The sequence below is a fragment of the Pristiophorus japonicus genome, chromosome 5 (assembly GCF_044704955.1).
Source record: "Pristiophorus japonicus isolate sPriJap1 chromosome 5, sPriJap1.hap1, whole genome shotgun sequence".
NCBI classification, from domain to species: domain Eukaryota; kingdom Metazoa; phylum Chordata; class Chondrichthyes; family Pristiophoridae; genus Pristiophorus; species Pristiophorus japonicus.
In genome coordinates this window covers 292,135,709-292,150,237 of record NC_091981.1, presented here as the reverse complement: position 1 = coordinate 292,150,237, position 14,529 = coordinate 292,135,709, and the positions used below count along the sequence as shown (strand labels likewise).

The 14,529-nt window shown below is 46.3% G+C and overlaps 1 protein-coding gene across 2 annotated transcripts in view; it reads left to right on the top strand.

Moving 5' to 3' along the window:
- The window catches only part of LOC139264029 (uncharacterized), a 202,853-nt gene that overhangs the window by 108,609 nt on the left and 79,715 nt on the right, over nucleotides 1-14,529 (top strand). The window contains exon 15 of one of the 2 annotated variants that reach the window (XR_011593281.1): nucleotides 5,359-5,584. The exons of the other annotated variant lie outside the window; for it this stretch is intronic. The gene's annotated coding sequence lies outside the window, so the exon portion shown is untranslated. The remainder of the gene's footprint in view (nucleotides 1-5,358; nucleotides 5,585-14,529) is intronic. 2 annotated transcript variants of the gene reach the window in all.

Here is a 14,529-nt window from a genome sequence, read left to right as displayed (position 1 = left end):
AGCAATCTTGTTGTGCGAGGCCCCTTGGGAAAGAGTGACGATAACATGGTAGAATTCTTTATTAAGATGGAGAGTGTACAGTTAATTCAGAAACTAGGGTCCTGAACTTAAGGAAAGGTAACTTTGATGGTTTGAGGCATGAATTGGCTAGAATAGACTGGCAAATGATACTTAAAGGGTTGACGGTGGATAGGCAATGGGAAACATTTAAAGATCACATGGATGAACTTCAGCAATTGTACATCACTGTCTGGAGTAAAAACAAAACGGGTAAGGTGGTTCAACCGTGACTAACAAGGGAAATTAAGGATAGTGTTAAATCCAAGGAAGAGGCATATAAATTGGCCAGAAAAAGCAACAAACCTGAGGACTGGGAGAAATTTAGAAATCAGCAGAGGAGAACAAAGGGTTTAATTAAGAGGGGGAAAATAGAGTATGAGCAGAAGCTTGCCGGGAACATAAAAACTGACTGCAAAAGCTTCTGTAGATATGTGAAGAGAAAAATATTAGTGAAGACAAACGTAGGTCCCTTGCATTCGGATTCAGGTGAATTTATAATGGGGAACAAAGAAATAGCAGACCAATTGAACAAATACTTTGGTTCTGTCTTCATGAAGGAAGACACAAATAACCTTCTGGAAGTACTAGGGAACCGAGTGTCTAGTGAGAAGGAGGAACTGAAGGATATCCTTATTAGGCGGGAAATTGTTTCAGTGAAATTGATGGGATTGAAGGCCGATAAATCCCTGGGCCTGATAGTCTGCATCCCAGAGTACTTAAAGAAGTGGCCCTAGAAATAGTGAATGCATTGGTGATCATTTTCCAACAGTCTATCAACTCTAGATCAGTTCCTATGGACTGGAGGGTAGCTAATGTAACACCATTTTTTTAAAAGGGAGGGAGTGAGAAAGTAGGTAATTATAGACCAGTTAGCCTGACATCAGTAGTGGGCAAAATGTTGGAATCAATTTTTAAGGATGAAATAGCAGCGCATTTGGAAAGGAGTGACAGAATCAGTCCAAGTCAGCATGGATTTATGAAGGGGAAATCATACTTGACAAATCTTCTGGAATTTTTTGAGGATGTAACTAGTAGAGTGGACAAGGAAGAACCAGTGGATGTGGTGTGTATTTGGACTTTCAAAAGGCTTTTGACAAGATTGCACACAAGAGACTGGTGTGCAAAATCAAAGCACATGGTATTGGGGTAATATACTGACGTGGATAGAGAACTGGTTGGCAGGCAGGAAGCAGAGAGTCGGGATAAATGGGTCCTTTTCAAAATGGCAGGCAGTGACCAGTGGAGTGCCGCAGGGCTCAGTGCTGGGATCCCAGCTCTTTACAATATACATCAATGATTTGGATGAAGGAATTGAGTGTAATATCTCCAAGTTTGCAGATGACACTAAACTGGGTGGCGGTGTGAGCTGTGAGGGGGACGCTAGGAGGCTGCAGGGTGAATTGAACAGGTTAGGTTAGTGGACAAATGCATGGCAGATGCAGTATAATCTGGAGAAATGTGAGGTTATCCACTTTGGGGGCACAAACGCATAGACAGAATATTATCTGAATGGCGCAGATTAGGAAAAGGGGAGGTGCAACGAGACCTGGGTGTCATGGTTCATCAGTCATTGAAAGTTGGTATGCAGGTACAGCAGGCGGTGAAGAAGGCAAATGGTATGTTGGCCTTCATAGCTAGGGGATTTGAGTATAGGAGCAGGGAGGTCTTACTGCAGTTGTACAGGGCCTTGGTGAGGCCTCACCTGTAATCTTGTGTTCAGTTTTGGTCTCCTAATCTGAGGAAGGACGTTCTTGCTATTGAGGGAGTGCAGCGAAGGTTCACCAGACTGATTCCTGGGATGGCAGGACTGACATATGAGCAGAGACTGGATCAACTGGGCCTTTATACATTGGAGTTTAGAAGGATGAGAGGGGATCTCATAGAAACATCTAAGATTCTGACGGGACGGGACAGGTTAGATGCGGGTAGAATGTTCCCGATGTTGGGGAAGTCCAGAACCAGGGGACACAGTCTTCGGATAAGGGATTGGCCATTTAGGACTGAGATGAGGAGAAACTTCAACACTCAGAGAGTTATTAACCTGTGGAATTCCCTGCCTCAGAGAGTTGTTGCTGCCAGTTCATTGGATACATTCACGAGGGAGTTAGATATGGCCCTTACGGCTAAGGGGATTAAGGGGTATGGAGAGAAAGCAGGAAAGGGGTACTGAGGGAATGATCAGCCATGTTCTTATTGAATGGTGGTGCAGGCTCAAAGGGCCGAATGGCCTACTCCTGCACCTATTTTCTATGTTTCTATGTTTCTATGTTAACATGTGTATACGGGGTTAAGAAAATGCACCAATACCTATTTGGTCTCCAGTTCGAGCTCGAAAGCGACCACAAACCGCTTACTTCACTGCTCTCAGAAAGCAAAGGTATTAATACCAATGCTTCGTCCTGCATCCAAAGATGGGCACTAATATTGTTTGCGTTTGACTATGTAATCTGCCACAGACCAGGCATTGAGAACTGCCCTGACGCCCTCAGTCGGCTACCATTGCCCACCACCGGGGTGGAAATGCTGCTGGTAATGGATGCTTTTGAGAGCGAGTGGTCACCTGTCACGGCTCACCAGATCAGGACCTGGACTAGCCAAGACCCTGTGCTGTCACTAGTAAAAAGCTGCATCCTTAATGGGAGCTGGCCGGTGGTTCCCGGGGAAATGCGGCCTACACAGTACTCACCCAGGCTATCGCCAGGTTGCACATTTGGTGGCCAGGCATTGACTCCGAATTAGAGTCTTGCGTACACCAATGCAACACTTGCTCACAGTTGAGCAACGCACCCAGGGAGGCCCCACTATTGAGGGAGTGCAGTGAAGGTTCACGAGACTGATTCCCGGGATGGCGGGACTGACCTATCAAGAAAGACTGGATCAACTGGGCTTGTATTCACTGGAGTTCAGAAGAATGAGAGGGGACCTCATAGAAACATTTAAAATTCTGACGGGGTTAGACAGGTTAGATGCAGGAAGAATGTTCCCAATGTTGGGGAAGTCCAGAACCAGAGGTCACAGTCTAAGGATAAGGGGTAAGCCATTTAGGACCAAGATGCGGAGGAACTTCTTCACCCAGAGAGTGGTGAACCTGTGGAATTCTCTACCACAGAAAGTTGTTGAGGCCAATTCACTAAATATATTCAAAAAGGAGTTAGATGAGGTCCTTACTACTAGTGGGATCAAGGGGTATGGCGAGAAAGCAGGAATGGGGTACTGAAGTTGAATGTTCAGCCATGAACTCATTGAATGGCGGTGCAGGCTAGAAGGGCCGAATGGCCTACTCCTGCACCTATTTTCTATGTTTCTATGTTTCTATGTACCTGTGGTCATGGCCTCCAAACTGTGGTCCAGCGTCCACGTAGATTTTGCTGCCCCTTTTCTAGGAAAGGTGTTTCGAGTAGCAGTGGACGCTTACTCTAAATGGATTGAATGTATAATAATGTCATCCACTGCCACCATTGAAAGCCTCAGGGCCATGTTCGCCACCTATGGTTTGCCCGACGTCCTTGTTAGTGACAATGGACCATGTTTCACCAGCTCGGAATTGAACGAGTTCATGACCCGCATTAAGCATGTCAGGCCTGCCCCATTTAAGCCCGCATCCAATGGCCAAGCGAAACGGTTCGTCCAAACCATCAAGCAGAGCTTGAAACGCGTAACGGTTATCTCGGGTCCTGCTCAGCTAACGGACGCGCCCACACTCGCTCACCGGGGATCCCCCTGCAGAATTGTTAATGAAGAGAGGACTCAAAACCAGGCTCTCCTTAGTCTACCCAGATCTCAATGATCATGTACAAACCCGGCGGCACCGGCATAACGTGTACCACGATCGCGCGGCTGTATCGCGTGACATTGAGGTTAATGATCCTGTGTTTGTTTGGACATTGTCCCAAATGGATTGCTGGCACTGTTTTAGCCAAGGAGGGGAATAGAGTGTTTGTTGTTAAACTGTTGAAAGGGCAAACGTGCAGAAAGCACTTGGATCAGACCAAACTGCGATTCACTGACAACCAAGAACAGTTTGAAGAAGAGTTTACCATCTATGATCCACCAACACACACCCAACCAGTAATCGACATCGCTGTCAACCACGAGGATGAACCCACCATGCCTGACAGTCCGATCAGACCAGCCGCACTGCCGTGCAGCAATGATCCGACCGACTCACCCACGCCAGGACTTCAACTCAGAGCGCCAGATCGCCTCAACCTGCAAATAATGTACATAAGACTTTGGGGGGGGAGTGATGTTATGTATGCAAACCTCACCAATGTGTAAGACTTGCCACCAGGGGGCACACCTGTGGGAGACCTAAGGGTCACCTGTGTACCCTGGGCAAGCAGGTATAAAAGGTAATCCACCATGCTGCTTCCTCACTTTGGAGTTACATTAAAGAGACCAAGGTCACAATGGCTTGAGCTTACAACACAGTCTTGTGGAGTTATTCTGAACATAATAGCCTGGACATAGTGGAGAGTAAGGGCCTATTTCCATTGGTGGAGGGGTCTATTACGAGGGGGCATAGTTTTAAGGTGGTTGGTGGAAGGTTAAGAGGGGATTTGAGGGGGGGGCTTCTTTACGCAGAGGGTTGTGGGGATCTGGAACTCGCTGCCTGGAAGAGTGGTGGATGCAGAAACCCTCACCACTTTTAAGAGATGGTTGGATGGGCACTTAAAGTGCTGTAACCTGGAGGGTTACGGACCTCGAGCTGGTAATTGGGATTAGACTGGATGATCTTTTGTTGGACAGCGCAGATACAATGGTAAGTTCTGCAGGGAATTGAATATGGACAAAGTGATCTCCTGGACTAGTTTCAAAAACCAGGATGGGTCGGAGAGGAATTTTTCCAGATTTTTTCTCCCTAAATCGGCCTGAGTTTTTATCTGGTTTTTGCCTCTCCCAGGAAATCACATGGCTTCGGTTGGGGAGGAGTGTAGAATGTTTCAGTAATAGGGGTGTCGCAGTTGTGTGAGGCAGACTGGTTGGGCTGGGTGCTCTTTGTCTTTCCGTCATTGTTTATAGGTTTATATGTAACCTTTAGGGCTGCTGACCAAGGACTGTGCAGCTCTTTGTTGGCCGGCGTGGACACGATGGGCCAAAATGGCCTCCTTCTGCGCTGTAAATTTCTCTTTCTTTCTATGTTTCCATTAATAAGGGAATCCCTGGCATCCCGAGCAGCAATGTGAGCAGCTGGTGTTCATCACCTTCCTTCTCCTCGTCGTCCCCATCATTGTCTTCCTCCTCCTCTTCAGATTTGTTTGTAGATGATGTGCGCTATGCGCCTTGTTCCTCCTGCAGGTCCAAACCGGCTGGTGTCCAGAATGGGCTGGTGTCCGAGAGCGGGATCTGAGCAGTGGGAGCAGCGGAGTTAAAAACAGCAGCGCCCAAGGCCCGAGAACAGTGGCGAGATCGGGATCTGAGCAGCAGGGTTAAAAACAGCTAGCTGAGAGCAGCACAAACGGACCTATGAGGGGAACAAAAATCAAAGTGTGATGTCACAGCAAAGCAGTTAAGTGATTTGTTGGTGAGTACTTTTCTCTTTTTTTCTAAACTTGGGCATTGGTTTAAATTAAGAGCCGTAATTAAAAACTAACATAGCTAATTGATATTTCAAAACTTAAAAACCTAATTGGTGTTAAATAAAATACAATAGAGATGGCAGGGCAGGCGATGTGTTGCAGCTGTAGCATGTGGGAGCTGCTGGACACCAGTGTGGTCCACGGCGACCACATCTGCAGTAAGTGTTGGTGGCTCGAGGAACTTCGGCTCAGAGTTGATGAGCTGGAGTCCGAGATTCAGACACTGCGATACATCAGTGGGGGGGAAAGTTACCTGGATGCTGTGTTCCAGGAGGCAGTCACACCCCTTAGGTTAAATACTTCAAACTTGGCCATGGTCAGGGACAGGAGGGTGTGACTATAAGTGAGGCAAGTGTAGGGATGAAGAAGGTAGCAGTGGAGGAGCCTCAGCCCTTGCATGTACCCAACAGATACGAGGTTCTTGCTCCCTGCGTAGACAAGAGCTGGGACTGCAGGGAGGATGAACAAACTGACCACAGCACTGTAGTACAGGAGAAGTAAAAAAATATGTTGTAGTGGCTGGGGACAGTATAGTTCAGGCGATAGATACTGTTCTCTGCAGCAAGAGTGTGAGTCCCGAAGACTGTGTTGCCTGCCCGGTGCTAGCGTTAAGCATATTTCCTCTGGGCTGGAGAGGAACTTGGAGCGGGAGGGGAAAGATCCAGTTCTCGTTGTCCACGTAGGTACCAATGACATAAGTAGGACAAAGAAAGAGGGTCAGCTGGGGGCTAAATTAAAAAGCAGAACCACAAAGGTAATAATCTCTGGATTACTACCTGAGCCACGAGCAAATTGGCATAGTGTAAATAAGATCAGAGAGATGTATGTATGGCTCAAAGATTGTTGTGGGAGAAATGGGTTTTGATTCATAGGGCACTGGCACCAATACTGGGCTAAGAGGGAGCAGTTCCATTGGGACGGGCTTCATCTCCTGGAACAATGTCCTGGCGAATCGAATAACTAGAGCATGAAACTAAATAGTTGGGGGGGTGGGGGGTGCGGTGGGGGGGCGAGGGGGAGTGTTCAGGTGAGGGGAAATTTAAAAAGTCAAAGAGAAAAGAGTAGGCAATAGTGCAGGGTGGCGATAGGAATAATTGTGAGCAGAGTGCAACAGGAAGGAACAGAGCATATAAAGATAAGAATGCACCATAAAGTAGAGTCAGAGTAGGGAAAAATGAAAAAAGACAAAATTAAAAGCTCTTTATCTGAATGCACACAGCATTCGTAACAGGATACGGTGCAGACACAAATAGAAATAAATAGAAATATGATTTGATAACCATTACAGAGACGTGCTTGCAAGGTGACCAAGGCTGGGAACTGAATATTCAGGGTTTTTTGACATTTTGGAAGGATAGGCAGAAAGGAAAAGGAGGTGGGATAGCTCGGTTAATAAAGGTTTAGATCAGTGCAGTAGTGAGAAATGATACTGGCTCAGAAAATCAAGATGTAGAATCAGTTTGGGTGGAAATATGAAATAATAAGGGAACGAGGTCACTGGTGGGAGTAGCCTATAGGCCCCCTATTACTAGTAGTTACACTGTAGGACTGAGCATAAATCAAGAAATAATGGAGGCTTGTAAGTAAGGTACTGCAATAATCATGGGCGATTTTAATCTTCACATAGATTGGGCAAATCAAATTGGCAACAGATAGTTTTGAGGACGAATTCATAAGGTGTATTCTGTTTGGTTTCTTAGAACAATACATAAGAAATAAGAACATAAGAAATAGGAGCAGGAATAGTCCTGTGGAACCAACCAGGGAGCAGGCTATTTTAGATCTGATAATGTGTCATGAGATAGGATTAATTAATGACCTCATAGTAAAGAATCTTCAGGGAAGAGTGAACATAGTATGTTAGAATTTCAAATTCAGTTTGAGGGTGAGAAACGCGAGTCTCAAACTAGTGTCCTGAACTTAAATAAAGGCAATTACAAAGGTATGAAGAGAGATTTGGTTAAAGTGGACTGGGAAAATGGGTTAAAGGGTAAGATGGTGGATAAGCAGTGGCAGACATTTAAAGAGATATTTCATAGCAAAGATATATACAAGTGAGAAAGAAAGACTCTCAGAAAAGGATGAAACATCTGTGACTAACTAAGGAAGTTAAGAATGGTATCAAATTGAAAACAAAGGCATACAGTGCTGCGAAGATTGGCCAGAGGATTGGGACATTTTTAGAAACCAGCAAAAGACAGCTAAAAAAATAATAAAGAGAAGATAGATTATTAGAGTAAACTAGCAAGAAATATAAAAGCAGACAATAAGAGCTTCTACAGGTATATAAAAAGGAAGCGAGTAGCTAAAGGAAACATTGGTCCCTCAGAGGATGAGACTGGGGAATTAAAAATGGGAAACAGGAAATGACAGAGACGTTGAACAAATATCATGGTAGAAGCATCCCAACACTAATAGATAACCAAGGGGCTATAGCGAGGGGGAACTTAAAACATAGAAACATAGAAATATAGAAAATAAGTGCAGGAGTAGGCCATTTGGCCCTTCGAGCCTACATCACCATTCAATAAGATTATGGCTAATCATTGACCTCAGTACCCCTTTCCTGTTTTCTCTCCATACCCCTTGATCCATTCAGACGTCAGGGCCATATCTAACTCCCTCTTAAATATATCTAATGAACTGGCATCAACAACTCTCTGCGGTAGAGAATTCCACAGGTTAACAACTCTCTGAGTGAAGAAGATTTTCCTCATCTCGGTCCTAAAGGCTTATCCATTATCTTTATAGACTGTGACCCCTGGTTCTGGACTTCCCCAACATCGGGAACATTCTTCCTGCATCTAACCTGTCCAGTCCCGACAGAATTTTATATGTTTCTATGAGATCCCCTCTCATTCTTCTAAACTTCAGTGAATACAGGCCCAGTCGATCCAATCTCTCCTCATATGTCAGTCCTGCCATCCCGGAAATCAGTCTGGTGAACCTTCGCTGCACTCCCTCAATAGCAAGAACATCCTTTCTCAGATTAAGAGACCAAAACTGAACACAATATTCCAGGTGAGGCCTCACCAAGGCCCTGTACAACTGCAGTAAGACCTCCCTGATCCTATACTCAAATCTTCGAGCTATGAAAGCCAACATGCATTTGCCTTCTTCACCAGCTGCTGTACCGGCATGCCAACTTTCAATGACTGATGTACTATGACACCCAGGTCTTGTTGCACCTCCCCTTTTCCGAATCTGCTGCCATTCAGATAATATTCTGCCTTCATGTTTTTGTCACCAAAGTGGATAACCTCACATTTATCCACATTATACTGCATCTGCCATGCATTTGCTCACTCGCCTAATCTGTCCAAGTCACCCTGAGCCTCTTAGCATCTTCCTCACAGCTCACACCGCCACCCAGCTTAATGTCATCTGCAAACTTGGAGATATTACGCTCAATTCCTTCATCTAAATCATTGATGTATATTGTAAATAGCTGGGTTCCCAGCACTGAGCCCAGCGGCACCCCACTAGTCACTGCCTGCCATTCTGAGAAGGACCCGTTTATCTCTACTCTCTGCTTCCTGTCTGCCAACCAGTTCTCTATCCACGTCAATACATTACCCCCAATACCATTATTGTGTTCCTAACACAGATGAGACTGCACATAGGGAGGTTAAAGTAACAGTGACATCAGTCTTTATTAAGACACTCCAGAGTGAGGAACAGGCCTTGGGAGCACTGTATATAAGCCGGCCCCTAAGGGATGCTGGGATCCCTTCAGACTTCAGGGGATGAGCTCCTTGGTGGCGGAACATGGGAGTGCATGCTTTACAGATACACAACATCACTGCCCCCCAAACTCAAAGTGAAAACTATTTACAAGGTGAAGCGGTCGGGAACCTTTCTTTCCCTGGTGGACCACCTCGGTACAAATGTCTGTTCTGGTGTATTGGCTGTGCCCTCGCTAGGCTGGCATGTTGTTGGCCCTGCAGGGCTGCTAGGTGAGCCTGGCCTTGCTGGGCTGTTGGGCGTGATGGATTCGATTTCCTGGTCCGACGTGGTGTCGTTGATCCTTTGGGTGTGTGTTGTGGGCTCGAAAAAGGTGGTGTCTGCTGTGGGTTGTTCAGGGCAGTCTGTGAACCGCAGCCTTGTTTGGTCCAGGTGCTTTCTTCAAATTTGTCCATTGTCTAGTTTGACTACAAACACCCTACTCCCTTCGTTAGCTATCACTGTGCCCGCGATCCACTTGAGGCCGTAGTTTAGCACATACACAGAGTCATTCAGATCAATTTCCCATGACACAGTGGCGCGACCATCGTTTACATTTTGTTGCTGCTGTCTGCTCTCTACCTGATCATGCAGGTTGGGGTGAACCAGCGACAGTCTGGTTTTAAGTGTCCTTTTCATGAGTAGCTCAGCCAAGGGCACCCCTGTGAGCGAGTGGGGTCTCGTGCGGTAGCTGAGCAGTACGCGGGACAGGCGGGTATGGAGTGAGCCTTCTGTGATTCATTTAAGGCTCTGTTTGATTGTTTGTACTGCCCGCTCTGCCTGCCCATTGGAGGCTGGTTTAAACGGGGCCGAGGTGACATGTTTGATCCCATTGCGGGTCATGAATTCTTTAAATTCGGCACTGGTGAAACATGGCCCGTTGTCACTGACCAGTATGTCAGGCAGGCTGTGGGTGGCAAACATGGCCCTCAGGCTTTCAATGGTGGCAGTGGCGGTGCTTCCCGACATTATTTCACATTCAATCCATTTTGAAAAAGCATCCACCACCACCAGGAACATTTTACCGAGAAACGGGCCCGCATAGTCGACATGGATCCTCGACCATGGTCTGGAGGGCCAGGCCCACAAACTTAGTGGTGCCTCTCTGGGCGCGTTGCTCAACTGAGTACACACACGGCATTGCCGTACACAGGACTCTAAGTCAGAGTCGATACCGGGCCACCAAACGTGGGATCTGGCTATCGCTTTCATCATTACTACACCCGGGTGTGTGCTGTGGAGATCCGAGATGAACGTCTCCCTGCCCTTTTTGGGTAGCACTACGCAGTTACCCCACAACAGGCAGTCTGCCTGAATGGACAACTCGTCCTTTCGCCACTGGAACAGCTTGATTAGCTCTTGCATTTCAACGGGGATGCTGGCCCAGCTCCCATGCAGTACACAGTTTTTTACGAAGGACAGCAAAGGATTTAGCTGGTCCACGTCCGAATCTGGCAGGCCGTGTCAGGTGATTTATCATTTTCAAACGCTTCCATGACCATCAACAAGTCTGCGAGCTGCGCCACCATCAACAAGTTTGCAGGCTGCGCCATTTCCACCCCCGTGGTGGGCAATGGTAGCCGACTGAGAGCATCTGCACAGTTCTCGGTGTCTGGCCTGTGACGGAGGGTAAAGTCATACACTGATAGCGCGAGTGCCCACCTTTGTATGCAGGCTGAGACATTAGTATTTATCCCCTTGTTTTCAGTGAACAGGGATATGATTCCGGAGATGAGGGGGTTACCTTATGATGATAGATTGAGTAGACTGGGTCTTTACTCGTTGGAGTTCAGAAGGATGAGGGGTGATCTTATAGAAACATTTAAAATAATGAAAGGGATCGACAAGATAGAGGCAGAGAGGTTGTTTCCGCTGGTAGGGGAGACTAGAGCAAGGGGGCACAGCCTCAAAATACGGGGGAGCCAATTTAAAACCGAGTTGAGAAGGAATTTCTTCTCCCAGAGGGTTGTGAATCTGTGGAATTCTCTGCCCAGGGAAGCAGTTGAGGCTAGCTCATTGAATGTATTCACGTCACAGATAGATAGATTTTAAACCAATAAGGGAATTAAGAGCTAATGGAAGCGGGCGGATAAGTGGAGCTGAGTCCACGGCCAGATCAGCCATGATCTTGTTGAATTGCGGAGCAGGCTCGAGGGGCTAGATGGCCTACAACTGTTCGGAATCCTTATGTTCTTATGTTCTTATGTTCTTATGTAGCGCCAGTGTCCAGTTCCATGGCTACGGGTAAGCCATTCAATTTTACATTTAGCATTATAGGTGGACATTTCATCGAAAATATGTGCACCCCGTGTACTTCAGCATCTGCCTCCTCCCTCTGAGGCTCAAAATTTCTTTGATCCACCATGGACCAATCTTCCTCTGCCACGTGGTGGTTAGCAGGTTTTGCAGAGCTTGCAGCTCATCTGCAAGCTCGTTGGAGGTGCCCCATTGTTCCACAGCTCGTGCAAACATACCCTTTGAAGCGACATGAATAGGCTAAATGGAAGCCTCCACAACACCAACAAGGTGTGAATTGCCTTGCATTCATCCTTTGTTGGGGACTCTGAGTCATCTGGGTCACCTGAGGCCTGCTGGCAGTTGCAGACTCGTGGGTTCTGCCCTGTACATTTCTGCTCGCAAACACAGTTGCAGTTAATTTATGAACATTGCTAGCACTTGTATGCTGAGAGATTTGTTTGGTGTTATCACTGGTGGGCATAAACGCCTGTGCTATCGCAATGGCCTTACTGAGGGTCGGTGTCTCTGCAGTCAAAAGTTTTCGTACGATGGTCTCGTGGCCAATGCGCAGTATAAAAAAGTCTCTGAGCATCTGCTCCAGGCAGCCATCAAACTCACATTGTCCTGCAAGTCACCTTAGCTCAGCGACGTAGCTCGCCACCTCCTGACCTTCAGGTCGCTGGCACGTGTAGAACCGATACCTCGCCATCAGCACGCTCTCCCTCGGGTTAAGATGCTTCCAAACCAGTGTACACAGCTCCTCATACGACTTATCTGTGGGTTTCACCAGAGCCAGAAGATTCTTCATGAGGCTGTAGGTCAGTACCCCGCAGACCGTGAGGAGGACTGCTCTCCTTTTTGCAGCGCTTCCTTCTCCGTCCTGCTCGTTGGCTACAAAGTACTGGTCTAGCCATTCGACATAGGCTTCCCTGTCCTCAACCTCCGAGAACTTCTCCAGGATGCCCACAGTTTGCTGCATCTTTGCATTGGATTCGTATACTCGTCGCCAGTTATTGTGTTCCTAACACAGATGAGACTGCACACAGGGAGGTTAAAGTAACAGTGACCTCAGTCTTTATTAAGACACTCCAGAGTGAGGAACAGGCCTCAGGGGCCAGCTTATATACAGTGCTCCCAAGGAATGATGGGATCCCTTGGGACTTCAGGGGATGTGCTCCCTGGTGGCGGAACATGGGAGTGCATGCTTTACAGATACACAACAACAATGTGCTTTAATTTTGCACACTGATCTCTTGTGTGGGACCTTGTCAAAAGCCTTTTGAAAGTCTTGTCAAAAGCCTTTTGAAAGTCCAAATACACCACATTCACTGGTTCTCCCTTGTCCACTCTGCCAGTTACATCCACAAAGAATTCTAGAAGATTTGTCAAGCATGATTTCCCTTTCATAAATCCATGCTGACTTGGACCGATCCTGTCACTGCTTTCCAAATGTGCTGCTATTTTATCTTTAATAACCAATTCCAACTTTTTCCCCACACTGATGTCAGGCTAACCGGTCTATATTTCCCTGTTTTCTCTTTCCCTCCTTTTTTAAAAAGTGGTGTTACATAAGCTACCCTCCAGTCCATAGGAACTGATACAGAGTCAATAGACTGTTGGAAAATGATCACCAATGCTTCCACTATTTCTAGGGCCACTTCTTTAAGTACTCTGGGATGCAGACTATCAGGCCCTGGGGATTTATCGGCCTTCAATCCCATCAATTTCCCTAATACAATTTCCTGACTAATAAGGATTTCCTTCAGTTCCTCGTTCTTGCTAGACCCTCAGTCCCCTAGTATTTCCAGAAGGTTATATGTGTCTTCCTTCGTGAAGACAGAACCAAAGTATTTGTTCGATTGGTCTGCCATTTCTTTGTTCCCCATTATAAATTCACCTGATTCTGACTGCAAGGGTCCTTCGTTTGTCTTCACTAATCTTTTTCTCTTCATATATCTATAGAAGCTTTTGCAGTCAGTTTTTATGTTCCCAGCAAACTTCCTCTCATACTCTATTTTCCCCCTCCTAATTAAACCCTTTGTTCTCCTCTGCTGAATTCTAAATTTCTCCCAGTCCTCAGGTTTGCTGCTTTTTCTGGCCAATTTATATGCCTCTTCCTTGGATTTAACACTATCCCTAATTTCCCTTGTTAGCCACGGTTGAACCACCTTCCCCATTTTATTTTTACTCCAGACAGGGATGTACAATTGTTGAAGTTCATCCATGTGATCTTTAAATGTTTGCCATTGCCTATCCACCGTCAACCCTTTAAGTATCATTCGCCAGTCTATTCTAGCCAATTCATGTCCTGTACCATCGAAGTTACCTTTCCTTAAGTTCAGGAATCTAGTCTCTGAATTAACTGTGTCGCTCTCCATCTTAATAAAGAATTCTACCATATTATGGTCATTCTTCCCCAAGGGGCCTCGCATAACAAGATTGCTAATTAGCAATCCCTATCACTCGAGAAAAAGTACTAGGCAAAGTAATGGGACTGAAGGTGGACAAGTCCCTTGCACCTGATGACCTGCATCCTAGGGTCTTAATTCGGGAGAGGTCCCAACGGATTGTAAAACCGCAAAAGTAATGGCCCTATTCAATAAAGGAGGGAGACAGAAAGCACGAAAATATAGACCAGTTAGCCTAACATCTGTCGTTGGGAAAATGCTGGTGTCCATTATTAAGGAAGCAGTAGCGGGACATTTGGAAAAGCATGATTCAATCAGGTAGAGTCAGCATGGTTTCATGAAAGGGAAATCATGTTTGACAAATTTGCTGCAATTTTTTGAGGATGCAATGGGCAGGGAGATAAAGGGGAACCCGTAGATGTAGTATATTTGGATTTCCAGAAGGCATTCGATAAGGTGCTACATAAAAGGTTACTGCACAAGATAAGAGCTCACGGGGTTGGGGGTAATATCTTAGCATG